General features: G+C 47.7%; 1 long non-coding RNA gene across 2 annotated transcripts; it reads left to right on the top strand.

Annotated features, from left to right (window-relative positions):
• The first annotated feature begins 7,279 nt into the window (after positions 1–7,279).
• Positions 7,280–11,338, top strand: LOC109495796. Of its 2 annotated transcripts, XR_002151489.3 has the most exons (3): positions 7,280–7,322; positions 8,834–9,042; positions 10,929–11,338. It is a non-coding gene; the product is annotated as an uncharacterized LOC109495796 (long non-coding RNA). The 2 variants fall into 2 exon arrangements; XR_002151488.3 differs by lacking the exon at positions 10,929–11,338 and having other exon boundaries at positions 8,834–9,724.
• The last annotated feature ends 10,517 nt before the right edge of the window (positions 11,339–21,855 follow it).

Here is a 21,855-nt window from a genome sequence, read left to right as displayed (position 1 = left end):
TCAGGTATGGTTGTGGATCATTCGATTGGGTTGGGAAGCTGGCCCGCAGGCTGTGAGAGGATAGGCAGGGAAGGCCCTCGGCTTTGAAGGCTCTTCTGATGGGGCTATGAGAGCTCAGTGTGGCGGGTAAATGATGCGAGAGAGAAAAGGAGGGGCCGGAGTGACAGGTGCAGGGAAGGGTATAACACCCAGGTCCCAGACCTCCCCACCTGAAGTCCCACGCACCTCCATCTTGGTATTTATCGCTTATCGCGCGATACTTTCTGACCCTTCTGATGTTGGGCTTCTGCTCCTGCTCTCTATGGGCTTGAGAAAGAGCTCGAGTTCCCACTGGAACCCAAGTAAAACGTGTCTGTGGTCCATGCTGCTGGGAAAAGCCATGACATGAAACCTGTCTGTCCTCATTATTGTCTCTGAGCTGGGTCAGTATTCGTTGCAATTTGTTTTTGGCCCACTTTGTGTTCCCCAACCTTTAAGATACGGGGAAGAACATAACGGAGGACCTGGGACTCAGAGACAGGTAAGGAAGGGGATTCCTTTGAAGGAAATCAAAGGAATCCTGGAAAAGACCCTACATCAACTTACAGATGCGGAAACTATGGCCCAGAGAGGAGGAGGGCCTTGCCCAAGATCACACAGGGAGTCAGGGGCAGAAGCGAAGTTCAAACCCAGATTCTTTACGTCCAGTACTGCCAACACCCTGCTCCCCTGAAATGACTCGGCCTGACAGGTGGCCTTCTGTGGACCCCGTACTTTAACAAGACATTGATAAATTAGAGAGTATTCAGTTTTGTGCCCAAGAAGGCAAAAGGTCTGGAGACAACTTTGCAGAAAGAAAACCGCAAATATGTGTCTCCACAAGAGTAGATTAGGGGCAATCTGATCCCCATCCTCAAATATGGAGAGAAGAAAGAACAGCAGGCATCCTGGGCGGCCCCAGGAAGCAGAATCAGGACCAGGAGGCGGAAGTTCCAGCAAACAGATTTTAACTCTAAGAAAAACCTTTCGACACCCGGAGCTGTCCAGCCACGGAAGCGCCCGCCTCAGGGAGAGGAATCCGAAGCGGACGGCTGGAGAATGGACCCCAGACAGAAACCGGCGAGTACCCTCCTGCCCAGATGGAATATCGGCTAGTAAACTCGGAGAGCCTTCCAAACGCGAGGTCCTCTGAGGAGTCTGAAGGCAAGCAGTGTGGGGGAAATGCTGAGACGCCTTCCCGTCTCTGAAGGTGCTGTTATCCCTGACACCAGCAGCCAAGTCCTAAGCTACACTTAGGGAGAAGCCCCCACGCAGGAAGGAGATGACATCTCTCCTTCGACACTTGCATTGAAGAGAGAGAGGGGGAGTGAGAGAGAGAGAGAGAGAGAGAGAGAGAGAGAGAGAATCCCAAGCAAGCTCTGAGTACTGCTGGGCCCAAACTCGTGAAACCGTGAGATCATGACCCGAGCTGAAACCAAGAATCAGATGCCTAACCGACTAAACCCACCCCCCCCTCCCCGGGGCGCCCCCAACCGGCTTGTTTGAAAACCGGCTTGTTTTCAAAGCCGATAGGTAGGCCACCGTCCACAAGGGCCGTGTGACTCACCAGTGTTGGTGGACTGGGGTGAGAACCCGGGTTCTCCATTCCGGGCCCTGGCGCTTGGTGCCTTCCCCTGCCCAGCAGCCCCTGCGCTCAGAGCTGCCTGCCTCCCCCCTCATCACTGCCCCGCTGGAAAGCAGAAGGGGTTACTGGGCCCCTCCGCCCAGGGATCCCTCAGGGCCTGGGGGTGGGGGGAGGGGCAGCCGCAGCTGTTGTGCCAGCTCCGAATTTCTTCAGATAATCAATTGGCCTCGCTGCGCTCTGCTCCAAGGACCAGGACCGAGGCGCTGGAGGCGGGGAGGGGGTGGGGGGGGGTGGAGAGGGCAGGAGGCCAGGCGCTGGGAAAGGGGACCGTCTGGGAGACCGAAGCCCCCAGGCTCTGAGGGAAAGTGGGAGCCTGGGGCTAACACAGAGGGAGGGAGGAAGGGAATGTTAGGAGAGGAGGCATCTGGGGCCCTCATTCTCCACGTCCTCCAAAACCCAGCACGTGGGCCAGTGGGATGGGCGCGGGGTGGGTGGGGGCGCCAGGCAAGTGGGACTGGAGCACCTCACCCCTCCTTCCTCCTCCAGCCCCTTCCCATCCCCGCCAGCTCCTTCCTGCCCTCATGCCCTCTTCCTTCTGGTGACCGCAGGCCCTGACCTGCGCTGCCCCTTTCTCAGCAAACTCCACCCCCTGTGGCAGAGCCCACAGCAGGGCCCCAGGGGCTTGAGAGTGGAGGGGAGGCTTTTAGTCACTCCTCGCCTCCCCCTTCACACACACACACACACACACACACACACACACACTTTGCAGGCTACCAGGCATATGGTCCCTTTGTGCCACACAATGGAAGCCTTGCCTGTGACCCTTTCCAGTCTGGGCCTGGGGGCTCCTCTCTGTCCTGTCGCCCACCGTCCTTCCTTCATCCGCAGTGCAGGGCCTACGTTTGCCTTCTCCTCTTCCGCTAGCTGGACTGCCCCCCCCCCCCCGCCCCCTGCTTCCCTCTTTCTGCCTCTTGTCTGCTTGCTTGTGTCCTTCCCCGAACTCTAGAAATGGAAGGAACCTGCAGAAGGCCATGGTCCTCGGAGGCTGGTTCGGGGAGAGGAACCAAGCAGAGGGGGCCATGTTGTGATGGAGGGGACAGGGAGCCCACAACTGGCAGCCGGAGGACCTGGGTCCCAACTCCGAATGCACCTTCACTCTTTGTCCTGTAAGGGGCCAACCACATGCCCTCCTGGGCTCTCAAGTTCCTCACCTGTAGAATGGGGGATATACTAAGACCTGCCTCACAGGGGTGTTATGAGGGTGAAACGAAATCATCCTGGCGGTGCTCAGCGTGACAAATGCTCACTTAATGGCACAGTAAGGGGCAGTAAGTAAGTAGCAGGCCCAACCTGTACTGTTGTACGGTTTGCGCACTCTACAAGGTGCCAGGCCGAGGTAGTGAAGGGGCCTGACATCCAGCCACAACCACCGGTGGCAGCATCCCCCGACAGGGAGCCCTGGGAAGCAACCCCTCATGGGGGTTCCCCAGCATGAACTTCCGGGAGTCCAACGGAGCACCCAGGAGTCCTGACAACCCTGGAAAGCAAGACAGAGCCAGAGGCGACCAGAGGCTACGGGGACCCCAGAGAGGGAGATCCCTGAGCTCAGCCTTCCCTGGAAAGGCGAGAAAAGCCAGACTAGGAAATCCACGACACGCATCGAGGCGACACCGCAGCTGAGACGAGGGGGGCCGAAGAAGCCGAAGAGCTGGGGGGTGGGGCGGAGCTCAGCAGGTGTGTGGGCGGGAGCACCCCTGGCTCTTGCCCCTCCTCCTCCGTTCCCCCCCGCTTAAGCGACGTCCGCCGAGCCCGCCTGAGAATCGCTGGTTGAACACCGCCCCCTGCCGGCCGCAAGCCGCGCCGTCTCCCTTCTCTCTCGAGCGGAGCTGCCACCAAACTGGGAGAGAGGTCCGCCCGCCCGGACGGGGGACAAAAGGTGAGGGAGGTGTGGCGGGGGTTGCAAGCCACAGCTGCGTGGTTGGCAGAGTTTCTGGAAGGCGAACGAGGGCGGGTTGCCGCCTAGGGACGAATAGGGACTAGAATTCGTAGGTGGGCCATTTACGTGTGTTAATGCGGTCGTGTCTGGATGGATTTTTTTTTTTTTTCCCTGTCTGTGTCCATTTCATTTGCTGCGGGTCTGCGTCCGTGTGTGTGTGTGTGTGTGTGTGTGTGTGTGTGTGTCGTGTCTCCGGGGTGCTCGCCTGCTTCCGCGCTGCTGTCTGGGCGAACATAGGTGTGCTTGATTCTGGGTCCTTTCTTACAAAATTGTATTTGTGTCTTCTTGGGGTGGGGGAGGGGCAGAGAGAGAGAGAGAGAGAGAGAGAGAGAGAGAGAGAGCATCCCAAGCAGGGTCCTCGCTGTCATCGAAGAGCCCGAGGCGGTCCAACTGAGAGTCATGAGCCAAAGCCAGGAGCTCAACCCACCGAGCCACCCCGGGGGGGGGGGGGGGGGGCCCTCCTTTTATTACAACCTCGTGGCTGTCCCTTCATCGGCCAGTCCCGTTTTATTCAACGCACTGCGCGTGCAGCGGCAGGTCACATGGGAGCCGGGCTTTGAAGACAGGTAGGGGGTGTGCCAGGTCAGGACAGGTGCTTGCGGAGAATTCCTTGGGGCGCTGTCGAGACCCCCCCACCCACCCCCTCACCCCCTTCACACATCTCCTCCTTCTGGGGACAGGGGCTCTCACTTCCCCCCGCCGCAGGAGTGGCTCAGGAACTGCCTTGGGAGGAAGACATCTGCTTTGTCTGAGCCCCCTCCCTGGGGCAGTGCGCGTGCAAGGACTAGCGGGTGAGGGTTACAGAGCCCTTGTCCCGGGGCAGCCGCAAAAGGCTGGCTTCTCTTGAGACCTCCCAAGGGACAGCCAGAGTGTTGCCTTTCAGCTCTGTCCCTGCTCGCCGCAGCTTCTCTTACACCTAACAGGTGTCCCCCAGAGTGCCCCCGAGTCCTCTCCTGCGGTTTCAGCAGGCGAAGGCAAGGTCAGCCGAGCGACGACAAGCGTCGGTGCTGAAGCAGTGTGGAGAAGAGAGGACAGACCGAGGGGAGCTATTTAAACGAGACTCAGTAGGGCTGGGTGATGGATTCGACACAGCGGGCAAGAGGAGAGCCCCCAGGTCTCCGGCGCGGGCGCCTGGATGGACGGAGGTGCTCCCTTCCAAGGTCGACCACAGAGGAGGAGGCTCGTGGGGAATGGTGGGGGCACCACGGTGGCCGTGGCGGTGACATTCCAAGGAGCGTGGCACAAAGGCAGGCGGGAGGGAACCTTCCTGCGGTGAGGTCTGGAAGGAAGTTGGCTCCTCGGGCGTTTGCCGATCAGCCAGACCTCTTTACGAGGACGTCTCCCGGAAACCTGCAACTCCGTATACCCAACACTGGCCTCCCTGTCCTCTCCACCCTCAATTGCTTCTCCCTGGGTGTTCCTCGAAGGAGCAAATGGCGCCCCCTGCATTCGGTTGCCATGGCGATCGCGCTTCTTTCCCTCCACTGCCACGGCCAATCCGTCGTCAGCATCCATCCCTCTAACCTTCTACACGTGACCGGGAGCTGTTTCTGTATCCCCACCAGTCTCCCCCCTGGCTTTCCCGCACTGGTCTCCTTGCCTCTTGGCTTCCTCCCGCTAAATCTGCCTTCCCGACTGCCATCTGAGTGACCCACCCCGAATGCCAGTCTGATCAAACCGGTCTACACTCAGATTCTTTTAATGGCGCCCCATTACCTCTCAACTAAAATCCAAACTCTCCAACATGGCCTGGAAAGCCCTTCGGGGGTGCAGCTCCTGCTGGTCTGTCTGGCCCCACCTGCCACTTGACCTTCTCGCTCTGTGCTCTAACGTTCTAAGGAGCCGCGAGCTCTCCGGCCCACCCCATAGAGCTCCCCACTTCCAGAAGTGCTTCCGCTCCCGTGGTTCCTCGTCCCACGTCACCCGGGGAAGTCCGGATTCGTCCTTGGAGACAGTGCAGGTGTCTTCTCCTCCGGGACACCTCCCCACTTGGTGTGCCCTCCTACAGCCCCGAGCTCAGCACCCCCTGTGCTCCTTAGCCTTCTATACATCTCTCGACTCTTGCCCTCCCCACGCTGAACTGTACTGAAGTCACCTACCTCCTCTCCGGTGCGGTTCAGTGTGACCTGGGGTTGAATTACGTGAAATCTCTGAGCATCTGTTTCTTCATCAGAGATAACATCAAGGAGGGATAGCGCATAACAATGCTCCATAAATGGTGGTTATATTAGGATAATTATTGCTTTTATTACCTTCCTCCTTCCCAGCACCCACCTGTTACCATTGTTTTAATTGTTTATCTTTTTTTAAAGCTTGTATTTTTAAGTAATCTCTACCCCCCGCGTGGGGCTGGAACTCACAACCCTGAGATCAAGAGTCACCTGCCCTACTGGCTCAGCCAGCCAGGCGCCTCACCCCCGGTGACCGGTTTACCTTGAGAATATGTATTTGTTCACCTGTTCCAGTCCATTTGACATCTCAGATGGGGTTCTCGTAAGTTACTTCCCTCCGGAAGCCGTGTCTTATCTTTCCACCTCACTGGAAGCCATAGGATTTCTCATTTTATTTATTTATTGATTTATTTATTTAAGGATTTCTCATTAAAAAAATTTTTTTTAATCTTTATTTATTTTTGAGAGAGACAGAGACAGAATGTGAGCAGGGGAGGGGCAGAGAGAGAGGGAGACACAGAATCGGAAGCAGGCTCCAGACTCTGAGCTGTCAGCACACAGCCCGATGCGGGGCTTGAACTCACAGTCTGCGAGATCATGACCCGAGCAGAAGTCGGACGCTCAACCGACTGAGCCACCCAGGTGCCCCGAGGATTTGTCATTTTAAAAAAGTGTTTCAAAAATTAACAAAGTAATATAGGCCTATTGTAACAAATTCAAAGAATACTAAATCACACTGAGTTAAAAGTAAATGGGGGCACTGGGTGGCTCAGTGAGTCAAGCATCCAACTCTTAATCTTGGCTCAGGTCATGAGATCGAGCCCCACAGGATTCTCCCTCCTCTCCCTCTCTCTCTGCCCCTCCCACGTGTGTGTGTGTGTGTGTGTGTGTGTGTGTTTTCTCTCTCCCTCTCAAAATAAAATGGGGGCTCCTGAGTGGCTCTGTCAGTTGAGCATCCAACTCTCGATTTTGGCTCAGGTCATGATCTCACTCACAGTTGGTGGGATCGAGCCCTGTGTTGGGCTCTGTGCTGATAGTGTGGAGCCTGCTTGGGATTCTCTCTCTCCCCCTCTCCCCCTTGCCCACTCACGTGCATATGGGAGCTGTCTCTCTCTCTCTCTCTCTCAAAATAAATAAATAAACATTAAAAAAAGAGAATGTACCTTTAAATTTTTGATAAAGGCTTCCAAACTGCCCTCCAGAACGTCTTTATCAATATATACACTACTTCCAACCACATACGAGAGTCTGCATTTCTTCACGCCCTTCATGGCAATGTATATTATCATTCTTTTCCATTTCTTTCCAAGTTCATGGGCAAAAGGGAATATTGAATTTTTCTTTTTCTTTTTTTAACATTTATTTATTATTGAGAGACAGAGAGAGATAGAGCATGAGCATGGGAGGCGAAGAGAGAGGAGGAGACACAGAATCCGAAGCGGGCTCCAGGCTCCGAGCTGTCAGCACAGAGCCTGACGCGGGGCTCGAACCCACGAACTGCAAGATCATGACCTGAGCCGAAGTCAGATGCTCAACCGACTGAGCCACCCAGGTGCCCCTTGAATTTTTCTTTAATTGAGATTTTTCTTACTTGAGGTTGAGGATCGTGATGTCATATGCTTCTTAGATGTTTGTATTTCTTCTGGGAATTGTCTATCCTTGGCCTCTTGAAAAAAACTTGAGTTCATTGTTTAAATTTTATGCTATATTTTTTTCTTAAAAACATACAGTGTCTTTTAAGTAAAACAATGCTCTTGCCCTTCTTTTGTTTAACTGGAATAATCAGCAAAATCCCTCAGTTTGTGGCACGTGAAATCATTAGGCCACCCCTCCCTTCTTCCTGCCTGTTCTTTTGACATTCCTGTCCCCTTCTCCTTGCCACCCCTTCCGTGGGCATGTACCGACTTATTTAGTCAGTGCAGTGGGCCCTCCCTTTCATTCATTTATTGACACATATATGTATACCTGATCAGTACATCATACTATTTTGTGGGGCACCTAGGTGGCTCAGTGGGTGGAGCATCTGACTCTTGATTTCGGCTGAAGTCATGATCCCAGGGTTATGAGATCGAGCCCCAAGTTGGGTTCCACATGGAGCTTGGAGCCTGCCTAGATTCTCTCTCTCCCTCTCCCTCTGCCCCTACTTGGCTCTTGTGCTCTCTCTTTAAAAAAATATATTATAGGGGCGCCTGGGTGGCTCAGTCAGTTAAGTGTCTGACTTCAGCTCAGGTCACGATCTTGCGGTTTGCGAGATCGAGCCCCGCGTCCAGCTCTGTGCTGACAGCTCGGAGCCTGGAGCCTGCTTCGGATTCTGTGTCTCCCTCTCTCTCTACCTCTCCCCTGGCTCACACTCTGTCTCTCTCTCTCCCTCTCAAAAATAAATAAACATTTAAAAAGTTAATATATATATATATATATTATCTTGTGTGTTTTATATTTCAGGACAATAGTGTAGTATAACATCTCATTCTGTTTGTTTTACTTTTCTTTTTTCTTCTTACTAAACACTGTGGTTTTTTTTTTTTAATCTTCATTTATTTTTTGAGAGAGAGAGAGAGAGAGAGACCGTGAGTGGGGCAGAGGCACAGAGAGAGGGGGACAGAGAATCCAAAGTGGGCTTTGTGCTGACAAGACAGAGCCTGATTTGGGGCTCAAACCCACGAGAACACAGCGTAACTACAGACTTGTTGTATCCCCACGTTGGACACCCGAAACTAACCTAACGGTAGGCTTCTCGCCCAGCGCAAAGCCCAATGCAGGGCTTGAACTCACAACCCTGAGATCAAGACGTGAGCCGATATCAAGAGTCAGACACTTAACCAACTGAGCCACCCGGACACCCCCAAATTTTAATAATTCTTTGAGAAACACACACACAGAACCTTCCATTCTGCTTTTATGTATGAGATGGAATTTAAAAACGATACAGGGTGGACTAGTTCCTTCTTTGTATCCACATATGCCCTGTGCACCTTCTCCCGTGTATTTAGCATCCAAGATTGTTTCCCAGTTTTTTGCTGCCATGAGTATTCTTGAACTTGTCATTTCATGTATCCTTTATAGGGTTATTTTTGCAACCTATTCCTGGGGACGGAACTGGATTATAGACTTTACACATCCATATTCGGTTTCCTTAGACACGTCCAGGCTGCGCTACAGGACCTATCAGATTAGACGCACAGCAGCCCCTGTGGATCATCCTGTTTCCCGCCACCTCACGAGCACTCGATACCAACTTCTAGATTTTGCTGCTGCTGAAGCTGTGGCGATAGGTATTCGTTTCCTGTTTGGATTGATTGTCGGAGATTTTCCAATTGGTTGTATGATCTCTAGGACTATAGGATTGTAGGATTGGTAGGATCATGGATAGTTAAGGCTTTCGGCGTGCAGACATTTCTATTTGATCACATTTATAACCTTGTCTTCTATGATTTCTGTATTTGGGGCCTTGGACATCCCCGCTTCAAAAGCAGAAAAGAAAGAAAGAAAGGAAAAACTCGATTGTGGCTGTCGACCAAGAGGAGAGGCTAGAAAGCAACCAAATGCATTTATTTGGGGCCTTCGGGATTGTAATCCCCAAGGGACAAGGCATGGCGTTGACCAAAATTGGAAGTGTCCTCCCCAATTTTGAGAGGGGAGTGCAGGCTTATAAAGGTTCAAAAGCCACAAGGTTACAAAACTTGTTTTAAAAGAATTGTGATTGGTGCTACAGAGTTTGAATTCCCTAACGCGATGGGCGGCTCAGCTAACAGGCGTTACATCCTCTTTATTTCCGTCCAAATTAGAAGGATGTGTTCCAGGAGGTGGTCCAGGTAGAACGGACAGGTTGCAAATGACAAAAATCAAGAGTTTGTGGTGTTCCAAGAGTTGAAACGGGAGAAGCCAGAGGCCCTGCTTCCTCAGTATCTTCCCCACCCTATTGTAAATGACTCAACAATGTTCACTTCACTTAGGCATCTTCTTCCACACTTTTCTTCTTTTCTTTAAGTTTATTTATTTCGAGAGAGAGACAGCGGGGGAGGAGCAGAGAGAGAAGGAGAAAGAGAATCCAAAGGAGGCTCCAAACTATCGGCGCAAAGCCCAACACGGGGCTCGATCATACGAACCGTGAGATCACGACCTGAGCCAAAATCAAGAGTCGGATGCTTAACCGACTGAGCCACCCAGGCGCCCCTTTCTTCTAATACTTATATTATTATTCCTTTAGTTGTGTTGTTGTTTACCTTTAGCTGCATTTCATTAGATACAAGAAATGAGGTAGAACTCCAAGCTTACATTTTCCAAACAGCTACCTGGTTATCTTAATACCATTTATTGAATAATCTGTCTTTTTCATTGTTCAAAGAACAATTTTATTTTTTCATTTGCAATATAGTTATATATTATTTCCTTTCCTTTTTTTTTTGAGTTTCGAGAGTTCTTTATATAATCTAATACAAGGCCGTTATCAAATACGCAGCATGCAAATATTTCCCCCTAGTCTGTGACTTGTCTTTTCTCTTCTCAACAGTGTCTTTTCAGGAGCGCCTGGGTAACTCAGTTGGTTAAGCACCTGACTCTTTTTTTTTTCCTTTTTTGAGAGAGAGAGAGGGGGCGCAAGTGAGTGAGGGGCAGAGAGAGAGAGAGAGAGAGAGAGAGAGAAGCGGGTCTCATCCAAAGGGGGGCTTGAGCTCACTCCATGTGGGACTCAAACTCACGAACTGAGCTGTGAGGTCATGACCTGATCCGAAGTCAGATGCTTAACCACTCAGCCACCCGGGCACCCCTGACTCTTGATCTCAGCTCAGGTCTTGATCTCGGGGTCATGAGTTCAAGCCCTACGTTAGGCTGAGCGCGGAGCCTCCTTAAAAAAACAAACAAGGGGTGCCTGGGTGGCTCAGTTAGTTAAGCAACCAACTCTTGGTTTCCGCTCGGGTCGTGATCTTGGTGTTCGTGGGATCGAACTCTGTGTCCCGCCCCACACTGACAGCACGGAGCCTGCTTGGGATTCTCTCTCCCACTCCCTCTCTGCCCCACTCCCATGCTCGCTCACTCTGTCTCTCTCAAAAATAAATAAACTTGAAAAAATTTTAAAACAAAAAAAAGTGTCTTTTGAAAGCAGTTCTCAATTTTTGTAAAGTCCAACTTATCATTTTATGTTTTGTGACAATTAATAAAGGGAAACTTTATTAGTGGAATCCAGAGGCCAGAGGGGAAGCCATACCACTCAATGTCAAATACTGGAAGAACTGTCAGTTACAGATCCCTGCAGAATCTGGGATTCTGGATCATCACTCTGAATCATCAACAGGAAAGAATGATCAACCACAGGCCCCAAAGGAAAAGATGGACATTGGCTCTTCTATAAGAAATCGGCCACCCCTGCAACTCAGCCAATATGTAACCCTCCCCACCCTCAACTCTTGGTTTTCTTCCGTGGACTTTGGTTCAAAACACACCCCCCCATCTCCTTCTTTTGCATAAAATAACAGTCCTCTTCTTTGTTGGGCTTGCCTATGAGTTTTGTCATGTTTCTACGTCCTGAATTTCAATTCTCCATTATTGAATAAACCTACTTTTTGCTGGCAATGTAACTGACTTTATTTTTTTATTAAAAAAATTTTTTAATGTTTATTTTTTGAGAGAGAGAGAGAGAGAGAGAGAGAGAGCGTGAGCAGGGGAAGGGAGAGAAAGAGGGAGACACAGAATCAGAAGCAGCCTCCAGGCTCTGAGCTGTCAGCACAGAGCCGGATGCGGGACTCAAACCTACGAGCAGCAGCGAGGTCATGACCTGAGCCCAAATGGGACGCTCAACTGACTGAGCCACCCAGGCACCTCCATAATGGACTTTGTTTTTAAGGTTTACCATCTTCTATGGATCCTGGTTTTTAGGGTCCTAAGACTGTTGCCTAGCTGAAAGTTGCAAAGATTTGCTCTCCTATGTTTTCTTCCAGACATTATGTTTTACATTTAATTTAATGATCAACTTTGAGTTAATTTTTGTGTATGATGCCAGGTATGGATTGATGTTCCCTCTCTCTCTCTCTCTCTTTCTGTCTCTTGGCATGTAGACATCCAACTGTTCTATATTGAAAAGACTGTCCCTTCTTTAGTGCATTGTCTTTGCCCATTTGTCAAAAATCCATTGACCATATGTATGTGGATCTATTTATGAACTCTCTATTCTGTTCCATTGATCTATCTGTCTTTTGTAAATGCCTATACTATACTATCTTAATTATCGTAGCTTTATAATAAATCTTGAATTTCTGTAAGTGTTTCAGCTGTATTCTTGTTTTTCAAAGTTGTTTTGGCTGTTCTAGACCCTTTGCAATTCCATACAACACTTAGAATCAGATTGTCAGTTTCCATAAACCTTGTTGTGATGTTGTTTGGGAATACGTTAGATCTTTAGGTCAATTCGGGGGGATTGAAATCTTAGTAATAGGGGTGCCTGGGTGTATCTGACTTTAGCTCAGGTCATGATCTCATGGTTCATGAGTTCGAGCCCCATGTCAGGCTTTGTGCTGACAGCTCAGAGCCTGGAACCTGCTTTGGATTCTGTGTCTCCCTCTCTCTCCCCCTCCCCCACTCATGCTCTCCCTCTCTCTCTCTCTCAAAATTAAATAAACATTAAAACATAAAAAAATGTAAGTCATAAGAAATCTTAATAATATTGAGTCTCCTAATCCACGGGCAATATATATCTTCCCATTTATTTAGGTCTTTTTAAATTTATTTGAGCAATGTTTTATGTTTTCAACGCACGGCTTTTGTCAGATTTATTCCCAAGTATTTTATGGGGTTTTTTTGATGCTAATATCAATGATATTCTTAAACTTATTTTTTTGAGTGTTGATTGCTAGTATCATGGGTTAAATTTATGCCCTCTCAAAGATATGTGGAAGTCCTTACTAATCCAGGAAACCTGTGAGTGTAATCTCATTTGGAAGTAGGATCTGTGCTGCTGTAATTAGAGTTAAGATGAGGTCATACTGGAGTAGGATGGGCCCTTAATCCAATGTGATCGATGTCCTTATAAGAAAGAAATTTGGACACAGATATGCAGAGAGGGAAAAAGATATAAAACCCCACAGGGAAAAGATGGACCTGTGACAATGGAGGTAGAAACTGGAGTGACGCATTTACAAGCCAAGGAACACATGGATTGCCGGAAGACACCGGAAGCTAACGCAGGCAAGGAGGGATCCTCCCCTAGATCCTTCCGTGAGAGCGTGGCACCGCCGATACCTTGCTACCAGACTTCCAGCATCCAGAACTCTGAGACAACACCTTTCTGCTCTTTGAGGCCATCCTGGTTGTGATACTTAATTATGGCAGCCATAGGAAACTAAGACAACGAGTAGGTAGAGACACAATTGATTTCTGCATGTTGATCTTATATCCTGAAAACGTGTTAAAACTAAGTTGTTAGTTCTGGTAACTTTTTTGTAGATCCACTGAATTGTCTGCATAGTTGATTATGTTATCTCTGAACGAAAACAATTTTACTTCTTCCTTTCCAACCTGGATGCCATTATTTACTTTTCTTGCCTTATTGCACTGGCTAAAACCTCCAGTACAATGCTGAAGAAAAGTGAGAGCAGAGGCTCCTGGATGGCTCAGTTGGTTGACCATCTGACTTTGGCTCAGGTCATGATCTCACGGTTTGTGAGTTTGAGCCCTGCGTTGGGCTTGGTCCTCTCAGCACCAGGTGCTGTCAGAGCCTGCTTCAGATCCCCTGTCCCCCTCTCTCTCTGCCACTCACCCCCCCTCAAAAATAAATAAAACATTAAAAAAAAGTGGTGAGAGCAGATATCCCTGCCTTGCTCCTGCTCTTAGGAGGAAAGCATTCAGTCTTCTACTATGATGTTTTTATAAGACGTTATCCCTTAGTTGTGTGTGTATGTGCATGGATATGTGTGTGTGTGTGTGTGTGTGTGTGTGTGTGTGTGTGTGTGTGTAGGTGACTTTTATCTGACTGAAGAAGTTTCCTTCTATTCCAAATTTGTTGAAAGGTTTTTCTTCAAATCAGAAATTTATATTGGCTTTTTGTCAAATGTTTCCTTGATAGTTGTTGAGATGATTATGTTTCCTGGAGTGTTTGGGTGGTTCAGCTGGTTGAGTGTGTAAGTCTTGATTTCAGCTCAGGTCACGATCCTAGGGTTGTGGGATGGAGTCCTGCATTGGGCTCCACATTGAACGTGGAGCCTGCTTAAGATTCTTTCTCTCTCTCTCTCTCTCTCTCTCTCTCTCTCTCTCTTTCTCTCTTTCTTCCTCTGCCCCTCTCTGCTACTCATGAACTCTCTCTCTCTTTCTTTAAAATAAGTAAAATAAAATAAAATAAAATAAAATGTCTAAAAAATGGTTTCTAATGTTTCAGATGTTAACTCCACCTTGCATTTTTGGTCATGATGTATTATCCTCTTTATATAATGTTGGATTTGATTTACTAAAATGCTGTCAAGGATTTTTGCATCTATGTTCTTATGGGTCTGTAGTTTTCTTGTAATACCTTTGTCTCATTCTGGTGTTAGAGTAACCGCAGTTTTGTACAAATGAATTGGGTAGTATTCCCTCTGCTTCAATTCTCTGGAAGAGTTTGAGTGAAATTGATATTATTTCTTTATTAATGTTTCGTAGAATTAACCAGTAAAGCTACTTAGGTCTGGTGTTTCCTTTGTGGGAAGGTTGTTAACCACAGTTCAATTTGTTTAATAGCCACAGGCTAATTCAGATGGTCTATTTCGTCTTGAGTGAGTCGGATATTTTGTTACTTTCAAGGAATTTTACATTCATCTAAGTTGTCAACATTTTTTGCATAAAGCTGTTAATAATATTCTTTTATTATCCTTTTAATATCTCTAGAATCTGTGGTGATGCCATCTCTCTCATTCCTGTTATTAATGATATATATCTCTTTTTCTTGTTTGCCTGATAACTCTGGCTAGATTTATCTGTCTTTTTTTTTTTAACGTTTTATTTATTTTTGAGACAGGGAGAGACAGAGCATGAACAGGGGAGGGTCAGAGAGAGGGAGACACAGAATCTGAAATAGGCTCCAGGCTCTGAGCTGTCAGCACAGAGCCCGACACGGGGCTCGAACTCACGGACCGCGAGATCATGACCTGAGCCGAAGTCGGCCGCTTAACCGACTGAGCCACCCAGGCGCCCCTAGATTTGTCTATTTTTCCTATCTTCTCTGAGAGCCAGCTTTCGTTTCTACTGATTTTTTCTATTGAGTTTGTTTTCTATTTCACTGATTTTTTTTTATATAATTTTAAGAGTGGCGGGGGGCGGGTGGAGAGAGCACTAGCAGGGGAGGGGCAGAGGGAAAGGGAGAGAGACAACCCCAAGCGGGCTCTGCCCTGTCAGTGCAGAGCCAGCCACAATGCTCAGTCCCGTAGACTGCAAGAGCCCAACGGACTGAGACACCCAGGCACCCCTCTATTTCATTGGTTTCTGCTTGTTTTTATTATTTCCTTACTTCTGTTTACTTTGTGTTTAATTTGCATTTCCCCCTAATTTTGTAAGGTGGAAGCTGATATCGTTGACTCGAGACCTTTTTGTTTCCTCTTTTTTCTTTTATTTATTAAAAAAATGTTTATTTATTTATTTTGAGACAGAGAGGGAGAGTGACGCTTAACTGACTGAGCCACCCAGGCACCCCTCTTTTTTTCTTTTAAAGATTTGATTTTTAAGTAAGTAATCTCTACACCTACATGGGACTTGAAATCACAACCCTGAGATCAAGAGTCACAAGCCTCTATCAGCTGAGCCAGCCAGGTGCCCCAACCTGTTTTCTTTTTTAACATAGGCTGTGAGAACTATAAATTTCCCTTTAAGAGCTACTTTAGCTATCAAATTTAATTATGTTGTGTCTTAATTTTCATTCAGTTCAAAAATTTAAATTTTCTCATTGACTTCTTCTTTTACCCATGAATTATTTAGAACAGTGTTGTTTAAGGGTGTCTGGGTGGCTCAGTAGGTTGAGTGTCCAACTTCAGCTCAGGTCATGATCTCATGGTTCGTGAGTTTGAGTCCCGCGTCAGGCTCTGTGCTGACAGCTCAGAGCCTGGAGCCTGCTTCGGATTCTGTGTCTCCCTCTCTGTCTGCCCCTCCCCTGCTCACACTCTCTCTGTGTCTCAAAAATAAATAAACACTACAAAAAAAAAGAATAGTGTTGCTTAGTTTCCAAGTATTTCGGATTCTCTAGGTATTCTTCAATTGTTGACATATAATTTAATACCACTGTGGTCAGAGAATATATTTTGTGTGATCTCATTCCTTTTAAATTTACCAAGACTTCTTTCATGGCCTAAGGTATGGTCTATCTTGGTGAATGTTCCTTGTACACTTGAAAAGAATGTGTATTCTGCTGTTATTGAGTGGAATGTTCTATAAATGTCAATCAGGTCAAGTTAATTAATAGTGTTGGTCAAGTCCTTAAATATCTTTACTGACTTTCCGATTTTTTTGTCCTATCAATTATTGAGACATAAGTATTGACATTTCTGATTATAATCATGGATTTGTCAATTTCTCCTTACAGTTCTATCAGTTTTTGCTTCGTGTACTTTGACTCTCTGTTATTTAGGTACATAAGTGCTTCCAATTGTTATGTCTTTTTTTTTTTTTTTTGAAAGAAGATTTTAAAGCAATCTCTACAACCAACTTGGGGCTTGAACTCACAACCCCGAGATCAAGAGTCACATTCTCTACCGACACAGCCAGCTGGGTACCTCTCAAATCGTCATGTCTTCTTGATGAATTGACTTGTTTATCATTATGAAATGACCCTCTTTATTCATGGTAATACCCTTTGCCCTGAAATCTACTCTATCTAGTTTTAATATAGCCATTCTAACTTTATCTTGATTGGTGTTAGCATGATATATATTTTTCCATCCTTTCACCTTTACCTTATTCATGCTTTATAGTTAAAGGGGTTTCTTGTAGGCAGCATATAGTCAGATACTGCTTTTATAATCCAACTGGCAAACTCTGCCTTTTAATTGGTGTGTTTAGACCATTCACATTTAATGTAATTATTGATATGGTTGGGTTTAGATTTTCCATCTTGCTGTTTGTTTTCTCTTTGTACCATCTGTCCTTTATTCCTTTTTTCTTTTAATTGGTGTGTTTAGACCATTTTAATTGGTGTGTTTAGACCATTCACATTTAATGTAATTATTGATATGGTTGGGTTTAGATTTTCCATCTTGCTGTTTGTTTTCTCTTTGTACCATCTGTCCTTTATTCCTTTTTTCTTCCTTTCAGCCTTTTACTGAATGATGTAAATAACTGAAAGTCCAAATATAAAATATGGTAAGAGAGGTTCAGAGAAAGATTTGGGATCTTAGAGAAGGGAGAGATTAGATCAGACTGGTGGTGTCAGGAAAGGTTTAACAGAGAAAATATCATTTGAACTGGACCGTCAAATATTTTGGATAAAGGTGAGGGGGTTGGAAGGGCACCATATTGAGGGAGTAGGGTGAGCAAAGAGGATAGAGGTAGGAAAGTATGTGTTTGGTTCAGGGAAAAATGGATTATCCAGATGGCCAGAGGAAGAGCGGCAAGAGAAGATGTGGAAGGTGCTTGTGTTATTGCCAGCTTCCTTTGGACATCCCCACCCTGATGGCCTCCAGGCATCTAAGACACCTGTCAAATCAAACACATTATTTGCCTGCAAACCTACTCTCTCTCACTAGCCCATAATTTGATGTGTGGCATCACCATTTTCCTTGATATCTATACCAGAAGCCTCTGAGTCATCTTAAATGCCTCTTTGTCCCTCCACTGTACCCATCCCACCCACAGGTCACCTCTCAAATTTGAACTTTCCTTTCTAACTCCTCCCCACCCCCCACCCCCCGCCCCAGTCTTGGAGCCAGCACTTACTGGTTCTTGTTCTTGTATTCTCTCTTTCTCTCTCTCTTCCCAACTACCGCATTAGCCTTCTCACTGGTCTCTCCATTTCTAGATTCTTCCTTCACACCATCTTTCGCACAGCCACGAACTCCCTCTAACGCCTGAAAGTGGAGGTGAAATTCTATATGTGTGTGTGTGTGTGTGTGTGTGTGTGTGTGTGTTTTGGTGGGGAACCTGTAGCTTTCATCAAAGTCTCAAAGACAGCAGCAGTCTACAAAAAGCTAAGAGCGACTGTCCTGTTCTTTATTTCAAACAATTAATGCTCTGTTACCAGAGGGCCGTTGACAGACTACTGAACAAGACGTCAGGAGACCTAGGTTCCAGCTCTGGTGCCTCTACTAATTAGTTGTACCATTTGAGGGCAAGGTGTTACTTGTCTACAGCTTTTCCTTGTCGGTAGAACAGAGAAAGATCCCTTCCAGTCTCAAAATGGTATAATTCTATTACTTACAAGTAGATTCCTTTAACATCACATATTCCACTCAGGCTCCTCTCCTCTTTTCTGTTCCTCTAGACAAACATTTACTGTTGTGTACCGTTCACTGAGCTAAGTTCTGCGTTTAGAAAATAAATAAAGCACTGTTTCTTCCACTTCAGAAGCTCACAGACCAGCTGGGCAGACAGATATGTAAATAAGAAATTACCATACAGTGTCGTAAAATGCAGAGCTTTGGGAGCACAAAGGAGGCCCTCTGGGGGAGGGGCATCTAACTTTGCTGGGGGAAAGTTGGAGAGGCCTCAAAGAGGGACCACAGCTGAGTCTTGAAGGGTGAACGGAATTTTCTAAGCAGAGAAGGAGGAGGATGACATTTCAGGCAAAGGAAACACCATATGAAGGTAGAGGGAAGCGGTAGTGGGAGTCCCGAGTTGGCAGAGTAACCCATTCGTGAGGAAAGTTTGAATGTATCTATGTTGACTGTTTGGGCTTTGAACGCACAGAGGGTAACAGGAGAGAAGGCTGGAGGGGGAGAGGGAGTCAGGTACTCCTTCACACAGAGTGCCAAGAAGGTTTGACTTCATCTTGCCTTTGGGTTGTTCTAGGCGAGGGAGTGACCGTCAGATTTCTCTTTCAGAAACATCACATTGGCAAGGCGGGGGAAGGTACATCGGTAAGGGAATGATACACGTTTGGAAGTGAGAAAGGGCTGAAAAGGCCAAGGGGGTGGGAGTGGAGGGAAGACAACGTGTTCCCTTTAAACCTATTGCACCCAAAGAAGAGCCAAGTTAAAATGTCCATCAGGAATGGATAAAGAAGTTGTGGTTTATATGCACAATGGAATACTACTTGGCAATGAGAAAGAATGAAATATGGCCCTTTGTAGCAACATGGATGGAACTGGAGAGTGTGACGCTAAGTGAAATAAGCCATACAGAGAAAGACCGATACCATATGTTTTCACTCTTTTGTGGATCGTGAGAAACTTAATAGGAGGGGAGGGGAAGGAGGAAAAAAAAAGTTAGAGAGGGAGGGAGGCAAACCATAAGAGACTCTTAAAAACTGAGAATAAACTGAGGGTTGATGGGGGGTGGGAGGGTGGGGAAAGTGGGGGATGGGCACTGAGGAGGGCACCTTTCCGGATGATCACTGGGGTTGTATGGAAACCAATTTGACAATAAATTTCATATTAAAAATAACTAACTAACTAACTAAATACGTTAGGATAGATCCATAAAATGGGGGAAAATGTCCATCAGGGTGCTGGCAACATGAGATCTGGACTTAGGAACACTGATAAGAACGTACTGATGGAAGCCACGAGACACAATGACGGTCTTCTGGGAGAGCATGTGAGGTGAGAGTAAAGGGGCCAAAGCCTGAGTTCTGGGAAATATCAATATCTGAAGTCAGGAGGAGGGGAGATCGAGGGGATGACTGGGAAGCAAGGAGCCAAGGAGTGAAGGGAGGAGGGAGGACGGTGGTGAGGAATCTACTCTTCCAAGAGGGTGGAATGAGAAGGGGGAGAGAGGGAGGGTTGCAGCAAAGGGAGCCTTACAGAGTGGAGGTGCCTATTTTTACTTAGTTCTGCCAGCTGGGCATGGATGAGCCAGGAGGCCTAAGTCAGACGCAGGAGAGACAGATGGACGTAGGAAAGGACAGCATCTAAGGCGAACCTGGAGGAAGTAGTCCTTGGCACGGGAGGCGGGGCATTTCTTCTGCCGAGGAAGGAGGAAGGGAATCAGAAAGAGTCTGACTTAGCGGTTCTCACATTAGAATCGCAGAGGTAACTTAAAAAAAAATGCTGATGGCTGGGGGCGCCTCGGAAGTTTCTGGTTTAATTACTCTGGGATGGGTCCTGGGCAGTCGTATGTTTTCAGAGCTTCCCAGGTGATTAAAATCTGCAGTCAAGGTTGAGAACCACGCGTTTAATTGTAGGTAACTTCGTAGATTGGTGACAGTGGGATGGGATTTGAGGAAGCTCACGCTTGATAAAGGTTGGATGACAGGGGATGGCAAAGGGTTGGGACAGGTGAGGACTGGGGATAGAGAAGGGAATTAGAAGGAAAGGGAAGTAACACCGATGTAGTGACTTTTACGTGCCATTCACGGAAAAACGAACGAGGCTCGGTTTTGCTTCTCAAAGAGATCAGGAGCTCCGTGAAGACAGAGACGCCTCACAACAACTCCTGTGGTAGCACAACATTCTTAACCAGCGGAGGAGTTTTGCTATTTTGTTCCCTTTCTCACTAAAAGTGGAAAAAAAAAAGTCACTTGTTTCACAGTCTAGACTGGGTCTGGAAATACTTCTGCAAGCATTGAGGGTAGCCTTTCCAGGAACGTCGGTGCTGCTGAAAGAGCTCTGGTTATCCTGGGAGATAGAACCGTTCCCAGTTTTATCAGCAGGGATGTACCAACATGGTAGGCCTGGCTGGGTGTGGGCATTACTGGGGCCACCTGTACCCGGGGGTTGGAGAAACTGTTCCTCACTCCCATTGAAGGACTTTGATGGCCATCCCACTAGCTGCGAAGCTTCTGGGTTTAAGCAAGTTACTGAGGAGACCCCTTTCTCCACAGTGGTGCCGCAAAGAGGCCCAACTTTTCACCAGAGCAGAACACCTAATGTCGGTGGCCGGGCTCTGGGCCTGACTTCCGGGAACAGTTTCATCTGCACCGGAAGCAGGCCCCCTCTCTCGGCTGGGGCGTTTTCCCTTAGAGAGTGTCCATTGCTACTTTATGAACCTTTTGCGTCCTCCGTGGAGGAGGACCAGGACCAGGGCTCCTGAGAGGCCTCTGGTCAGCCTGTTCGATCCCTACTGCCTCAGGCCCTCGAGGCGGTGGGGAAATGAAAGAACTTTTACTGAGGGCCCTGGCTTTTGGCGAAGAGCCCCCTCGTTGAGCCAGATTCCAGAAAGCACTAGGCATCTTCTGAGGTACATAACAAAGAGGGGGAGTTGGGCTGGGAATTGACTGGGGCATGATGGGTATGTGGAGGGGTTCCTGCTGTTACCCTCATTAGTCCCATTCTATAGACACAGGAATTGAGCCTCGAAGAAATGAAGAAACTTGCCCGTGTCCTCAAAGCTAGGAGCTGTGCAGTCTGTTCCACTCCTTCAGGCTCCTGCCCTCCCTCTGTCACTGAGGGCTGGGCCCCTTGGGAAAATCCCAGCTGGATGTCACTTCAGTGTCGTCTTCTCTCCTAAAGAATTAGGCTAAGGCTAAGGGGTGGCTCGGTTCAACGAAGAAGCATCTGACTTCAGCTCAGGTCATGATCTCAGGGTTCGTGGGTGTGAGCCCCACGTCAGGCTCTGCTTTGGATTCTGTGTGTGCCTCTCTCTCTCTCCCCACCCCCCCCCCACTCTGCTCATGCCCTGTCTCTCAAAAATAAATAAGCTTTAAAAAAAATCAAAAATTAAAAAGGAATTGGGCTAGGTCCCTTGGGCCCTAAGATACGCGGGCCTCCTCTTTGGAGCTCCCATTCCTTCCCTCTGTGAGTTCAGGATGTGTGAAATCCAGATGGGCGTCCATTCTAGGGGTGACCATGGAGGGCAGTCCAGAGAAAGGCTGCATGGGACACTTTGCACCCGTTAGGGTGAATGTTGGACGTCTCTGTAAACCCGTGCTTTTGTTGCAGAGGCGGAACCGAAAGCCCCCAATTTCGCCTTTAGAGAAGAAAAAGGAGAGATTGAGTTTATTCCAGGTTGATGCCTGACATCTGTTAATCCTGAAGACTTATGTG

This window comes from Felis catus, chromosome F1 (genome assembly GCF_018350175.1).
Source record: "Felis catus isolate Fca126 chromosome F1, F.catus_Fca126_mat1.0, whole genome shotgun sequence".
Lineage (NCBI taxonomy): Eukaryota > Metazoa > Chordata > Mammalia > Carnivora > Felidae > Felis > Felis catus.
This window is presented reverse-complemented; position numbering and strand designations above follow the sequence as displayed.